The sequence below is a fragment of the Neomonachus schauinslandi genome, chromosome 5 (genome assembly GCF_002201575.2).
Source record: "Neomonachus schauinslandi chromosome 5, ASM220157v2, whole genome shotgun sequence".
Classification (NCBI taxonomy): Eukaryota; Metazoa; Chordata; class Mammalia; order Carnivora; family Phocidae; genus Neomonachus; species Neomonachus schauinslandi.
Window position 1 is genome coordinate 107,933,693 of NC_058407.1, and position 15,211 is coordinate 107,948,903.

A 15,211-nucleotide genomic window follows, 5' to 3' on the forward strand; every position below is an offset into this window, starting at 1 on the left:
ATTCCCAATTTTGACATTTCTTTCATGGTTTGTCTCCTTTCTGAGGAAAAGATGCTTCTTGTATGCCAAAATGCCACTTGTTACAAATGCAGTCAGCATCCCTGAAGCACTCATAGGGTAACTTCATGATCTGCTGAAGTGTCTGGCTGACACACAGTGCAGCTCGGCTGCCAGGCCCTAAATGAATGCCGATTACAATTAAATGCAAATTAGCTCAATAGTACATACATAATTTCTTCAGCTGCCTCCATATTCCAAAGCACAAATGCCATTCCAGACTGTTATAATTAATTACCCCCGGATAAGTGTAAAGTAAGGATATCCCTATCATTTCATCTTTCATCATCGATTTACAAGTCTGACATGGGGAGCATGTCGTTTGCCAGTTAGGCGGTTTAATTAGGTTAATTGACACAGCCACCAGTATGCTATGGAAGTCACTAGACTCGTTGCTACCCACCCACCTTGTTTTCCTACAGCACAGCAAGCTCATGCTGGACCGCAGCTGACGCCGAGCACCAGTCCAGCAGTGGGCAACCCAGCCCTCCGTCAGCCTCATGCCCAGTGTTTCTACAGAGCTCGGAATGGTGCCTGGCACGTCGTATGTGCTTATTAAATTCATTGGCTAAATGGATGAATGGATGTTCTAGAGGCTCACTTTCCTCACTGCAATGCCTGACTTCCATGGGAAATCAGAGAAGCTCTGTGAACGAAGGGGCCAGAGGCTATGCAGACAGAATAGCTGGTGAAGACAGAGCCTGTGACAAGCGTCCAGTCTTACCACATTTCTGCAGCCACCAAGCCAAGCCTAAAGTCTGGCTAGCCCGGGGGTTCTACTGGAATGTGTTAAAGGTGGAGAGTGTCAGAATGCCATCTGGGTACCACATGGCCACACTTTCCCATCAAGCAGAACCTCAAGTGCTCAGAGCAGGATGCTGTTTTCTCTGCCAACACCCTACAAAGTGTCTTTGCAGATGTCTCCATTTGACCAGTGAAGCATTACAATGGGCCCATTCATGAAATGAAAAAGCTCCTTATTGCATGTGGCAGAGGTTCCTAGCTACACCCAGAATATGGGTTTTCCTGCCATCCTTGTCCCTTTCATGTGGCTGCCCAAGGGCTATATTATCTAAGCTGGTCTTGCATCTAGATGGCTTCATTCAACTATTTCTCACCAATAGAATTCTGATGGGTCATATTATCTAAAGTCATCCATGCCAATAGGTCTCATTTCACACAGTCTTATAATGTGACATTGTCCTCCTGCATCAAGCAATGAGCTCTATGTTCTCTCCCTTTCATCTGGGTGAGCTTGTGAAGTTTATCAGGCCAAATCATAAAAGGTGACACAGCTTCTGTCCAGTCCTCTTGGGACACTCACCCTTGGAACCCAGCCACCATGCTGTGTGGCCCCACACACCACGATCCCACAGCCACATGGAAAGTCCAAGCATAGATGTTCTGGCCATAGCCACAGCTGATGTACCAGCAGACACCAGCCTATGGCAGAAGGAGGTGAGTTGGCCAACAGACTCTAGTCCTCAGACTTCGAGTCATGCCAGGAGACACCAAATGGAAGAGAAATAAGCTGTCCCCACCAATCCCTGTCCAAACTGCAAAATCATGAGCAAAACAAATGTCATTGTTGTAAGCCACTAAGTTTGGGGTGACTGTTATGCATCAACAAAGAACCAGGACAGGAATGCAAGTGACAACGATGTGTGTCATTTCTAAGATGAAGCACTGAAGAACTAGGGGTGTCTTCTCTATAGGGACCCTTTCCCCAAGGCCCTAAGGCAGCTGGACCACAAAAGGGAGTGACCCAAGTATCTCGATGGCCACGCTGTAGCAAGCTTTCCATCACTCAAGAATGCCTGCAAACTGTTCTGGAGATAGAAATAAATGTCTGTGGTGTTAAGACATTAAAACTCAAGAGTTTATATTTTTACAACATCTAGGGTTATCCTACATAATTCAATACATTTTTTTCTGATCGCCCCCAAATCTTCTACTCTGACCGGTATCTTCCTCTCCTTTAGTATCCCAGTTGTCTGCATAATACTAACTGTTGTCACTTGGGCTCCTGTTCAGTTATCCTCACACTGATAGATGAACCCTGTGTATTATCAGAAGGACAATACTTAAAAACTTCAAATCTCCTAGAGGATGTATAGGCAGAGGGCAAAGAAAGGGTAGGAACTCACCTCTCTTACCCCTCCTCAATACCTCACTGATGAGGGCAGCATTGGCCCAGCACACAAGAGGGAGGGAACCACTGTGCTACATAGAAGTAAGCCAACACAGCTCAGCGGACGGGCTCCCCAGGCTCCCTTGCGGAGGCAGCCTTATAGACTGAGGCCAAAACTGTCACATATAGACCATTAAGAGTAGACCATGTTGATGTCCTTGCCATGTTACATAACCAGTTTGGAGGGAGCAAAAAGATCTTTGGTTCCCATGGGCTTTGGTGCCAAACAGAGGGCTAAGAAAATTCGAGGCCCAGGACAGCATTGGCACCCCCAGTGTCTAGCGCCTTGTCCACAGGTCTCGGGGATCTGGGTCTAGTGTTCATTCCCTCAGCTCTCCCTTGACGAGAATCTTCCTCCTTCCCTGGTCCTGAAGCACCACACGCCACCCAGCCTTCCCAAATCATGACAATGCAATGTGCTATAACATCATTTCTGACACTTGGGAACACAAAAGCAGAGAATGCTGGCTCATTTTTAAATATTAACTTGAGTCGGTGCTATGGGAGGTGACGATGAGCCTCAGTGGGTCTTTTTCGGCATTTCTGAATTCTGAGAGATCCCCAAAGGTCTTGCCCTCTGCCTAACATTAAAATTCACTCCCTAACCTGATGGGGAACTCACACTGTGTCCCTGACACTCAGGAGGGGAATCTTGGTGTGAACCATGCTGTTCCAGGAAGAGGCTTTTTGAATGTTCAGCATAGAATATGTTCCGCATAAAATATCAGTGCCTGACCTGATACCTGCCCCGTGCATCCTCCTAGCACCAGGGGACCTGCCCCACATCCACCCGCAGCTTCCTTCCTGATGATACCACTCACCTCTATTACTTATAGCTACCTAAAGCCTTCTCTGCTTAATTTTTATTTTTCTTTTCAACACCGTATGGCAGCTATCCAGAGAGCCCTTGGGATCCAATCCAAGATAACAAAGGTTCACCACTAAATACCCCTGGTTCATGTTTACTTTTTGAATTACTTCATCAGTGAGTTCCAAATCCTCTAAACTCACAATTGCCTGGCATTTTGGGGCACCATCCCAAGCAAGGGTCTGTGGGGTTTGCTCTGTGCTGCCAGCCCAGAAACAGTATGAAACGATATCACGTGCCATTTCCCCAGATGGCCTGTGGGAGAATTTTTTGGTTTTCATGCTTCAACAGAGACCCCAGAGTGGAATTCAGCTTTTCACAGTTCATTCCTAAGTTGAACAAACCCCTTTTCTATGGGGACCTCAAGAATGTTAGAGATTCCCTCATCTTTCCCTGGTTCCAAGCGTGGTCTAATCCCTTATCTCTTCATGAGCTGTTTGGCTCATGCTGTTTTGATTTCACCGGAACGGCTGAGCCTCTGAGATCCCTAGCTCTGGCCTCCTCTCTTCAATGGGTCCCTCTGGGCCTCTGGGCTTAATGTCTTCAATGGAGATCTTGTGGGATAATGTTTCCAAATTTGTTTTCCAGAGCCTCAGCCCCTGGGAGCAGACTTGCCTGGGTTTTGTCAGTCCCTGCCCGGGCCCTCCCCATCAATCTCTCCTCGCCCCCCTTCTCCTCCATCAGCAGCTCCCTCCCTGTTGGCTCCATCATTCACTGCTGACCTTGGAGAAGCGATAAAGGCTTTGGTGGCAGTGCTCAGCTGGGGAGATGCGGAGGTGCCAAAAGTCAATTTCTAGTTTTCAGCCGCTTCTATCTTTCACTAGCTCCTAACAGATTTGAGGGTTTTAAAGGCTTTGTCAATCCAGGAAACCTCTTAATGTCTTCAATGGAGACATCCTTGAAACTCCTCGCTCAAGGACCAGGCCCCTGTTGATAAGACTCTGTGTCTTGGGGCGCCTGGGTGGCTCAGTCGTTAAGCGTCTGCCTTCGGCTCAGGTCATGATCCCAGGGTCCTGGGATCGAGCCCCGCATCGGGCTCCCTGCTTTGCGGGAAGCCTGCTTCTCCCTCTCCCACTCCCCCTGCTTGTGTTCCCTCTCTCACTGTCTCTCTCTCTGTCAAATGAATTAAAAAAAAAAAAAAAAAAGAAAAGACTCTGTGTCTTTTTAGGCCTGATCTGCTTTTGTGCTGCACAGTGCCCCTGAGTGAATGGTAGCCTCACTGAAGCCCCAGGACTAGGTCAAGCCATTACCCCACGTCTGGTGTTCTAGTTGGCCCGAAAACTACGGGGGGGCTGGGAGAGTCTTCCTAGGTAGCCCGCCCACCAGTGCTGCCCTCTCCCTTCTTACAGACCTAAGTCCGTCTGCACTCCAGGTTTGCTCAGCAAATAAGAGCATCTGCCTGAAGCAAAGGAGTCAAGAGCCTTGACAAGTCCAGATTCCCTAGCAAATCAGATGAAGAGGAATGTAAATCAGGGATGGCGCTCATTATGCCTTAGACCCCGTGTCACTCAGGTCATAGGCTCCCAGCTATACGACTCTTTTTTGCCTTCAAGTTACAACCAGGTTTCAAAACTGACCCTCCACACCCTGACTAGCATACTTCAAAAGCAGAAGCGGTTAAAGTCTGAGAGTCACAAAGGAAATGAAGAAGGGACCACTCTAACCATGTATTTCCCAGACGCAGACGCTCACACCCAAAGGATGGCTCAATCAAAGCCACCTTCGAGTCATCTGAGCACTCAGTTTAGGAGCGCTTATAAAACAGGGGATAGACATAGTCCCTGGCTTCAAGGAAGCCCCAGCCTATTTGGAAACCCAGACTTCTTCCATGCCCAGCCTCCAGCCCACACCTCCCCGAAAATCTCTGGAGCTGAGCCTCAGGATATACCTTTTTTAAACACCACAGATCATCCTGATGTTCACTCGGGGTTGGGAAGTCCTGAAAGTACGCACAGAACGTGATGGCAGGAGGAAGGAGGAACAGCTCCCCTATCTAGACGGAAGGGGAGAAGAGCACAGAAGACCAGGGGAGTTATGTCAAGAAGTCATTCATTCCTTCATCAAGAACTCAAGAATTCATTTATTGAGAGCTGATGACGTGCCGGCCAGTCTCCTGAGTGCTGGGACTATGCTGGTACACGAAAAAGATGGTAAAAAATCTTTGTTCTCATAGAGATGATGGACCTTAGCCTCCTTGAAGAGGGCCTAGAGTGGGGAGAGGTGAGAGAGGAAGAGGGGATTCTACTTTCAGGGTGAAATTGAGGAAACCAAAGCTTTGACGCTTATAAAGTGGCAAAGGGAAGGTGTAAACGTGGGCCTCCCAACCCCACTACACGCTGCTACATAAAAGGACTAGTTAAGACACTGCTCACAGAGCCCTAGCAAAACCCACACAGGTGCTGGCATTTCATGTGGTTGGGAGTTTGGTTCTTCAGTTATTTTTCCCTTCTGAACAGAACTTTCTGGGGACACAAGGGTTACAAATGTATCCATTTTTTGCTCAGCACTTTTAGCATTAGCTTCCAGGCCTATCGGGTAGAGATATTCATCTACACAAATAACACGATTCCCATAAGGAATTCAAGACATTTTAGAAACTGCAATCAAATTTGTAAAATAAGGCAAAGCAAAGCATAACAAAAAACCAACAAAAAATTATGTAACCATTTTTTTGTTTTGCAAAGCTATAATTAAGAACAAAAATTAGACAGATATACAAGGGAAGAGCATAGAGTTTATCAGTGTATTATTTTGGGGACAAACTATAAAAGCAAACATGCATATTCAGGGAATTTCACATATGTGTGATTCCCACACAAAGACTGAAATTCCTGTTTTCACAAAAAGTTACCTTCCTCCACTAGAGAAGTAAAGCATGGAATACATAGGGTACTTTCCAGCCCTTTCTTTCAATTCTAAACTGGTTCCAGGAAAGGATACACTTTGTTATGGAAATGTAGCACCAGCTTGGTTTTAAGAGGAAAACTGAGATACACGCGTACCTACCCGTGGTTACTTCCCCTAGAAGAGAAAGAAAACAAACCCCAAAGGCTTGAGGTGATAACCAACGGTTAGTTTTACTTCACAGGCAATAACAATGTGTCCTTTCATAAGCAGAAGATGCAAAAACTGGACTGTGTGTTACTTCTTTTTCCGTGGATGGGCAGGTCCATGAACTTGCCTTCTCTAACAGCGCCTTGCACCTCTGCCCCGCCATCACTCAGCTCCTACCGACTTACTCCACAGCAATGTGGCTCCCGTGGGCACATCGTCTGCAATCCCTTCTGTGCCCCTATCTCCCTGTTCCCTCGGTTTTTCCTCTTCCCCCAGTGGTCCTGCTCTGCATCTCCACAGAAGCCCCTGTCTCTAGGCTCCTTTTCCTCCCAATCACCCCTCTGGCCATCCCTACTCAGTAGAGCTGTTCTTCATCTATCACTTGCACCTCTCCCATCTCACTCTACTGCTCTCTGTCTTTAGGATTCCCTCTCCTTCTTTTGCCTCTCCACCAAACTGAACCCTATTCAAGGATATCAAGGCCCACCATCTCCACAGGGATGAGAACAGGGATTGGTTTTTTTCATCTGTTTTGTTCACTGACATAGCCCTAACACCCAGAAGAGTGTCTGGCACATGGTCAGCTCTCAATAAATAGCTACTGAATGAATGAATGAATGAATGAATGAATGGACAACTTCACTGCTTAATTCCCCTGGTCCTCTGCACCATTCTCTCTTTCCCTTTGGCTGGGTCACCTGCCCCTCCTTTGTTTTCCCATCATATTCTGTGTTCACTTCTAGGATTTCTCAACCCTGAGCAAAGTCTGGTGCATAGCAAAGGCTTACCCTGGGTAGCTGTATGAATATCATGATCTCAATGTCTACGGGTCTTCTCCTCACATCCCCAGGGGCCCAGGAGTCTGGCAATCAATCCCAAAGCCCCCTTCAAAGTTTCTCCCAGACAGTGAAACCTCAAATTGTAGGGGAACTAACATTCAGACCGAAAATCCTAGAGCCCCTGAGGCAATATGGTAGCATGCGTGTAGGGTCCCAAATAATCCTAGAAAATAAAAGTCTTGTTCTTTTGATATGTATGATTTTCCAAAGGGAGAGAGTATATTTCAGAGGGAAGAGCATTGGGTTTGGAGACCTGGTACTGGGGTTTGAGATCTGTCTCCATCTCTTCCTAGCTTTGTGATGTAGAGTGACTCACTTAGCTTCTTTCAGTTGTCCTCATCTGCTAAAGGAGATACTAGCCATCTCCAGGGTTTTTGTTAGAATTACATATAAATGTAAAAATTCAATGTAAACATTGACCAAAAAAGGAGGATAAATCAGAACATAGGTGAGGCGCACTTAATGGTTGCTAATTAATCTCTGCATCCCTTCCTTTTCCTGTAACCTTCCCACCTGCCACCCACACACCCAACCCCTTGATCATTTCACTGCCTCTTCCAACAGAAAGGATGTATAAGAAACATGCATTCTTAGTTTTAAATCCCAATCAATTACTTAATGGAAGATAAAAGAGGTTATGTCTGTTTGGGTTGAAAAGAGTTTTATGAGCAAGTTGCAGACTGCTTGGTTAGCCATGCCTGCCCCATAATTTCCATGGAGAGAGGCTGCACTCGGAGCATACACCTGTCTCCTGTCATGTTGTATCCAAGTCAGCTCTTCATTTTACATTAGCAGGCTTTCTCTTCAAAACACTCCCATTTTGCTACTACATGACCCCCTCTTGTGCGGGGGAGTTTGCCACGCATTGCTCGTCAACATGGGTCTGTGCTCATAATTGCATCTTCTCCGTGGCTTGGCACATCTACCCCAATAGCTTTGATTAGTTTCACTCTCTCTTAACAGTAACAGTTGTGTCCTCCAAGGGAGGTTAGACTTGGGCTTAGACGAAACCAATTAGCAGCAAGACCCCCACTCCCCCTGCCTTTCTGCTCTGCCCGTGCATCAATGCCTGAATTAGCAGCATGAGCAATCTCCACAGCAGCTGTGCCAAGTTCTAAGCCAGGACTTCCAAAGCCCTTGCCTGGCCTCCGTCACCTCTGGACACAACCTTTGAGACCCCTGGCCGGTCTGGGCTGAGCCTCGCTGTTTCTGCCATGAGCTACATTTTCTGTAAGGTGCTCTTCTGATGGTTTCTGTAGCTCATAGCACAGTTGAATGCTGGCCTCTACTTAGCTTCACCCAGTAGAGCAAAGTGGCATGGCTGTTTTAAATGGGATTCCAGTTATAGAATATTCTTTGAACCCCGAAGCCCCTTGAATAGGTAAAAGCCCCCAGTTTTAGGTCAGTGCCAGGGGGCTGCACGGGTGAGAAAGGAGCCACGGTGTATGCGCAAGTGGGCAGAGAAGCTGGAAGTGAAAGTGATCGCCTTGCCACCTCCGGTCCCTTTGAGCTGGCTGAGCTCCAGAGCTGAGCTCCAAACAGAATCTAGAGATGACTGGTTATCTCCTGTTTATTGATGATCGTTGACTGGAAAGTATTACTGAGTGTTGAACTGGCACTGGCTTACTTTGAAATGACTAAGCTTGCACGAGTCGGATGAGTCACAGGCACTGCCAACTTTCAGGCACAGGCCCCAGGGCTGGGTTTTTATTACCTAGTTGAGGGTTCAGGCCTCGTCCAGTTGGGACTCAAGGGCTGCCTGTTCCTTCTTCCTCCATTATGAAGGAGGTGACAAAGTTGAGCGCAGCACAGGGTGGATAACAATTTTTAACCCCTGGGAAAAGTGAGATTTCTGCCCCCTGCTCATCACTTCTGTTCAGATTTGGCAAGTCTATGGGTGCCTTTGCCCCTTGCTCACAGCCAGAACTGGGTCTTCCTGTCTGATAGTTGGAGAATTTATTCCTTTCTTTATTTGGTCACTAGATCTCCACTCTGAAACCTCAGGAGATTTACCTTCAATGACCAACATGTCATCTTTCTCCTCCCTTTGTATTTTATTTCCAAGGGGGCAGGATGGTAGTGGTGTGGCGCGTTTTTATTTAATTAGCTAAAAGGGTCTTTGTCTACCTCCACTGCCCATAAATTCATGCCCATTGTAAATGCCATGTATAGAAACCTTCAAGGTTAGGATTAGCATGTCAAGAGCTGGAGCTTGATCTTCATCATTAGTCCCTGTCCTGTCCAAAGGAAACAAGTGGCTGATAGACCTAGGACAAGAATCTGTGAATCATGTAACATCACATAAGCAGAGCCAAGTAGAAAACATATTGTCCCCAGCTCAGATGGGCTGCTGCTGGACTGAAGGTTCCAACTGCTCTGCTAGTGGTAAATTCAGGGTGCTGTGGGCACCAGGGAGCCACATCCCACCCAGTCTGGTGGATGAAATGCTGGAGACCTCCCCTGCGTTGAGCCCCGAGGTTCCGTAGGAATTGGCCATGTGAAGGTGTGAGCTTACCATGCAGAGGGATCAGCAAAGCTGAAAGCTCAGAGGAGTGAGGATGTGTGAGATATTCAGCCTAGCTGCAGAGGTGGAGAGGGCTGAATGAGGGCTCTAAAGAGGAAGGCAGGACTGGATCAAGAAGGGTCTGTGTGACTTGCAGGAAGGGTTTGAAGCAGGAGAGCCACAGGACCAGAAGTGCAGTTGATGGAGTCTACTCTGGTGGAGGAGCAAAGGAGGCAGGAGTAGAAGCAGAACCATCAGGAGGGAAGTCCAGAAAGAAACGTGGATGACTTGGAATCCAAGCCTTGCTGGTAACGAGGGAAGGAGTTGGAACAGAGGACCCGTGAGACGTTCCATGACATGTGGGGGTTGGTGAGGGGCAGAGGGTGGGGTGCACCTGGTCTCCCAGGCTTCCGGTTTGAGCATCTAGAAGAACATCAGAGCCACTTGCTGAGACTAGGCACACAGCAAGGGGAGCAGGTCAGCAGAAGCGGGACAGGGAGGGGGAGGCGGGGATGATGAGTTCCATCTGAGAAGGTTAACGTGTTAAACTGGAAGCTCCCAGGTTCCTCGATTTCTGGTCCAATGCAGCATGCATGCCTGTGGTCCAGTGTCACAGGTGTGGGTAGTTGTAGACCCTCCGTGCCCCGTGGGACCCTCGCTCCCCATTCCCAGCAGGGACACAGCACGATGTACTGTAGGTAAGTGTAGTGCAGGACTGGGAAACAGGCCAGCTACTACTAGTATTCTCTGAATCACGTAAACACAAAGGGAACTGTATTAGTGCACACCATCGAAACGCTATGCAGTTCATGAGATTAAAAGTTAATATAAAAGACTACAATCACTTTTGTGACATGAAGCAAAAACTATAACTCCATTACAAATTCTGAACGAGCTGACTGGTAGGATTCAATGTTGCTACATTAGTAAAAGCATCAAGATTCAGGTAGCCAACCAGTAAATAATTAATAACACCTACTATGTGAAAAGGCATCTAGGAGCCGCAAAGATGTGGCGATGGCCCACATCCTCGAAGAATTTGTAATTTTAAAGGCATTCGTGAATACAAATAGGTATAAATACAGGTAGTATTTCATAAGTATCGAGAGCCAACTATCAGCAAAACCCCAGGGTGGGAGAGATTACTTCTGATTGGGGTGATGGGAAATCATGAGAGGCTTCATAGGCCTCGGGTCGCCTGGGCTGACAATGCTTTTATGAATCAGACTGGACCTTTGAGCAAGAGTAGGATTTCATTCTAAATGCCACATGGGCTCTTTCTACCTCCATGAAGTGAAAAGATCACAGTCAAGTCTCAAGTGCACACCCTAGGTCAAATAATATGAAACTGCCATTTTTTTTTTGAGGCAAATATAGTTGAAAATCAACAATCTCATGAAATTCAATACAATAATCCTATCTGGTCTGAGGCCTCCGTTCAAAGAAACCCCAACAGGTGCTATGGCTCCCACAGCCTGCTGAAGAGGTGTGGCTGGTGCTGATCCCCAGCATCTTCACATCGGCTTCCAAGGGAACAACTTTCCCGGGAACCCACTCCTTCTGCTGGAACAAATTCACGTGGCTGGAAACCTCTGGACAGTTTGGAAAATTCACTGGTGACATCTGCATCATTCCTCAGATTCCCAGTCTCGTGGGCATAAAGGAAAATCAATTTGGGTAGGTTACATTCTTGATGGTGAATGCTCCTGACAGGTCTTGCCTCTGAAATTCTCACTAAAACAAACTCTTTTAAGCCTCAGCAGCTTCTGGGAAATCCATGTTAACTTCTTGCTTAATCTTTGGTGGAGGAGATTAATCACAAACCTACCACCACTGTCTCAACCCTGCTTTGCTAGAACTTGCCCGGTGTGGAAAAAACTCCGTTGAACCCAAGCCTGCATCCCACAGGAGAGTCCTATAAAGGCCAGGGCTGAGTCAGGCTTTTTGAAGCATGCTTTTTGGAGCTGACTAATTACTGACGCTGTCAACTGATGAGGACGGAATCATTCCCCGAAGCCAAGGTCTTGAACCGAGAGCTTATTTTTAAAACTGTAATATTAGAGAACCATTTCAATATCCATGCGGGGATGAGAAAAAACTTTTTTTTTTTTTAATAAATAATTTAAATGGTTACATTTTGGCCCTGCCGGGGATTGTGGATTCAACCACAGCTTGTCGATGGGATTATTGTTCACAACATATTTAAATTCACCCCACAAATGGCCTTGTTTCTTTTTTTAAAGGGGCAGTCTTATTCTAGAACTAGAAAGAAAAAGGCTTAGGAAACCCAACGATCTGTCAAACGTTTTCAGACATTACTTCATTGGCCCCCACAGCATCTTTTATAGCTCCTGCTTGGCTCCGCTGGGATGCTGAGGCAAAGTGGGGAGCTGAGCCAAGGTCACCCCCCTGCACGGGCAGGGCTGCGCCTGGCCGAGAATGGCACGCGCGCTGTGACAGCCTAAGAAAGCGCTGCCTCAGCAGCTCAGTGAGATTAGTAGCTGCTTTCCTTCCATCCCCATGGCACCTAACATGGGCAGGAAAGAAAGAGAAAAATACTGCCAGAGCTGACGTCAGTGGTGGAATGAGTTGGTGACTTGGAGCCTGAAGTGTTGGAGGGCAGGATGCTCGCGTGTCCCTGACGGTGACTGCGGCCGGCTGACCGCCCTGCGCGTGGCCTGCGTGTGGCCTCACCGACGTCCGGTGGGACCGCGCCGCCTGGGGAGTGGCTCCGGGCCCCCAGGGGAAGCGGGAACCCCGGCCCCGGCCCCCGCCCGGCCCTGTGGGAACGGAGACCCCGGAGCTGATCACCACCCCCTGTCCCCGGCACTACGCACACAGAGCTTCATCCGACACAGTGGATGCCCATTTTCTAAGTGAGCAAACTGCTCCTGCTCGTCGTCAGGCTGGGGAGGCCCGGCCCTGCTCCACGGGCCGATCTTCCTGCGTCCACACCCGCCGCTCGCCAGGACCCGGCGCCTGCCCACCGCCTTCCTGGCCCCGCGTACTGGCCGGCAGGTGGGAGGCAGTGACCGGAGAGAGCAAAGGAAATGCTCCTGCTCCTTTTCTGTGATCCCAAACAAGAATCTTCCATGTCGTGAAAGAGAGAGAGCGAGAGAGAGGAAGGAAGGAAGGAAGGAAGGAAGGAAGGAAGGAAGGAAGGAAGAAGGAAAGAAAGGAAAGAAAGAAGGAAAGAGGAAAGAAAGAAAGAAAGAAAGAAAGAAAGAAAGAAAGAAAAGAAAGAAAGAAAGAAAGAAAAAGAAAAGAAAGGAAAGAAAGAAAAGAAAGAAAAGAAAAGAAAAAAGAAAAAGAAAGAACAGAAAGAAAGAAATAAAAGAAAAGAAAGAGAGAAAAGGTCCCCGAGAGGGAGGTAGCGTTACCTTCTCCCATACTCGAACTCTGAACGTCCATGATTCCCTGGGACCAAGTGTGTGTGTTTGAGGGAAGGGGACCTCTTGTTTTGGTTTCCCAGCGGCGGTGGATGGTGAAGGTGTCCTGGACTGCCTGAACTTGAAGGGAAGGCCAACGCTGTCCTAAGCCTTGTGCCGCACTGACTGAGGAGGCCGGGGTGGCACCTGCATACGTGCCAGTGTGACCGCGGGGACCTTCCAGGGGGGAGATGGGGGAGGGCGGTGGGGGCCTGACGCTCCTGGTGTGACGCCGCTGCCCCTCTGGGGTCACCGCTGGGGTCCCAGGCAGCACTTCTCCCGCAGCTGAGAGGGACATGTGGTCAGAAACACATGAATGGAAAAGAGAAAGTCCTTGTGTCCCTGGCCCAAAGCCGGGTGTGTCGATGGTCTCTTGCAGGGGCGGGTATCAAGGTTAAGAGCGACCCTGAAAGGAAATGTTCTAGCTTGCTTTGCTTGCTAATTGTTTTTCCTCCATGACTCCCAAACTAGGTTACACTTTCCCTGAGGTCAGGAGTCTTCAGACTGATGGTCCTCCTTTCTGGAGCTGCAAAGGGCAGTCCCAGAGAGGCCAGCCGTCCCCGGGGTGAGCGGGAACACAGCGGAGATCTGGGCATCGGCTAGAAGTGTGAGCATAGGAGACCAAGTGCAAAAGCTTCATGTCCCTGTCGTTGGCAGGCCGGAAATGTGAGCTGATCTTCTAGTCTTCGTATGGCCTAGGGCAGGCCTGACACACAGGATGTGACCCACTTAGATTTGTGGATAGTTTTGGGAAGAAGGGTAAGCAGTATGGCAGTGTTTCTGCGGGTCTGTCTTATGCCCAGGGAAAGCCCCAGAACAGCGGGCTCCACCCTGCTCTCTTTCTTTTTGCAAAGGACCAGCTCATCCACCTCTTGGCCTGACCATAAATTCTGAACTGACTTCCTAAGAATATGTCAGGTCTCAAAAAGAGAAAAGGACACTGCCTGAGGAAGTCCCACCACATGCCACAATCTTCTTTGTTAGAAAGAGGTGAGGACACTGTTTGGGAAAATAGGTCAAGCAAAGGGAATGCCTTGGAAAATCACCTTCCATTTGCCTTGGGAGGCTATGAAACACGAAAGGAAATTCCCAAAGGAAGAGGGGAGGTATCTGTCTCAGTCAGTTTCTACAAATAGCCTAGATACTCAGCATTCTGGAATGATCCGAGGAGTCATGGCCCTGGCTGAGGGCAAGGGAAGGATGAGGCCACTCCTCCCGGACCTCCACCCACAGGGCTGCACACTAAAGCTTTGGTTTTGTTGCCCCAGCCAGGCTCACAAGACACAGGCTCCCTTTGAGCACTGTTATTCATATTATATAAGTACAGCTGGCCTTTGAACAACAGGGGTTTAAACTGTGTGGGTCCACTTATACACGGATTTTAAAATAAATACAGCACTGTCCTGTAAATGTATTTTCTCATCTTTAGGATATTAATAACATTTTCTTTTCTCTATCTTTATCATAAGAACAAAGTATAGCATACATATAACATACAAAATATGTGTTAACTGACCATGTATGCTGTCAGTAAGCCTTCCGTCAGCAGTAGGTTATTCGTTGGTAAGTTCGGGGGGAGGCAAAAGTTACACGTGGATTTTTGACTGCACAGGGGGTTGGCACCCCAACCCGTGTGTTTGTCAAGGGTCAACTGTAACTTAATAAGCATCACCTGAATCTTCCTGGTGCTTTGAAAATAATGCCCCAGCTATCCACGCTGGCTAGGAGTGTGTGAAGGAAGACGAATCTGCAGACCAGCCTACCTCGTGGCCTTCAGTGTTTATGCCTAAACACCCCTCTCCGGTCCTGGATGTTCTAGCTCTACTTTTGTGCTTCAAATCTTGGCTCTTCGTTTTGCTTTGTTCTCCAAGCTCTGATGACTGGGCAGTGCACCTATTAATCTTGAATGGAATGAAGTCTCCGCCACTTCCATTTGAAAAAGAAATAGCTTTGCCTTTTCCATTTGATTCAACAGTATAAAATATTTATGATTCCTCTGGCACCTCCAAGCCCCCTCTCTCCCATCGATTCTCTCAGTCAGCACTAAGTGCTCACTCTGAGGAGAGTACTTCCCGTTCATCAGGGACAAGCCCAGGATGACAACATGCCGTGAGCCCAGCTGCCAGAGTCCACTGGGTCACCAGCAAAGCTCCTGCTGCCTCCATCGGGGGCTTTCATGGCTTTCCAAGCCACTCAGCAGAAGACTGAAGCCCCCTGGGGCTCTGGGGGCCTGCTTTTCCTTATTTTCTTCCACCTGGTGTCCCTGCTACA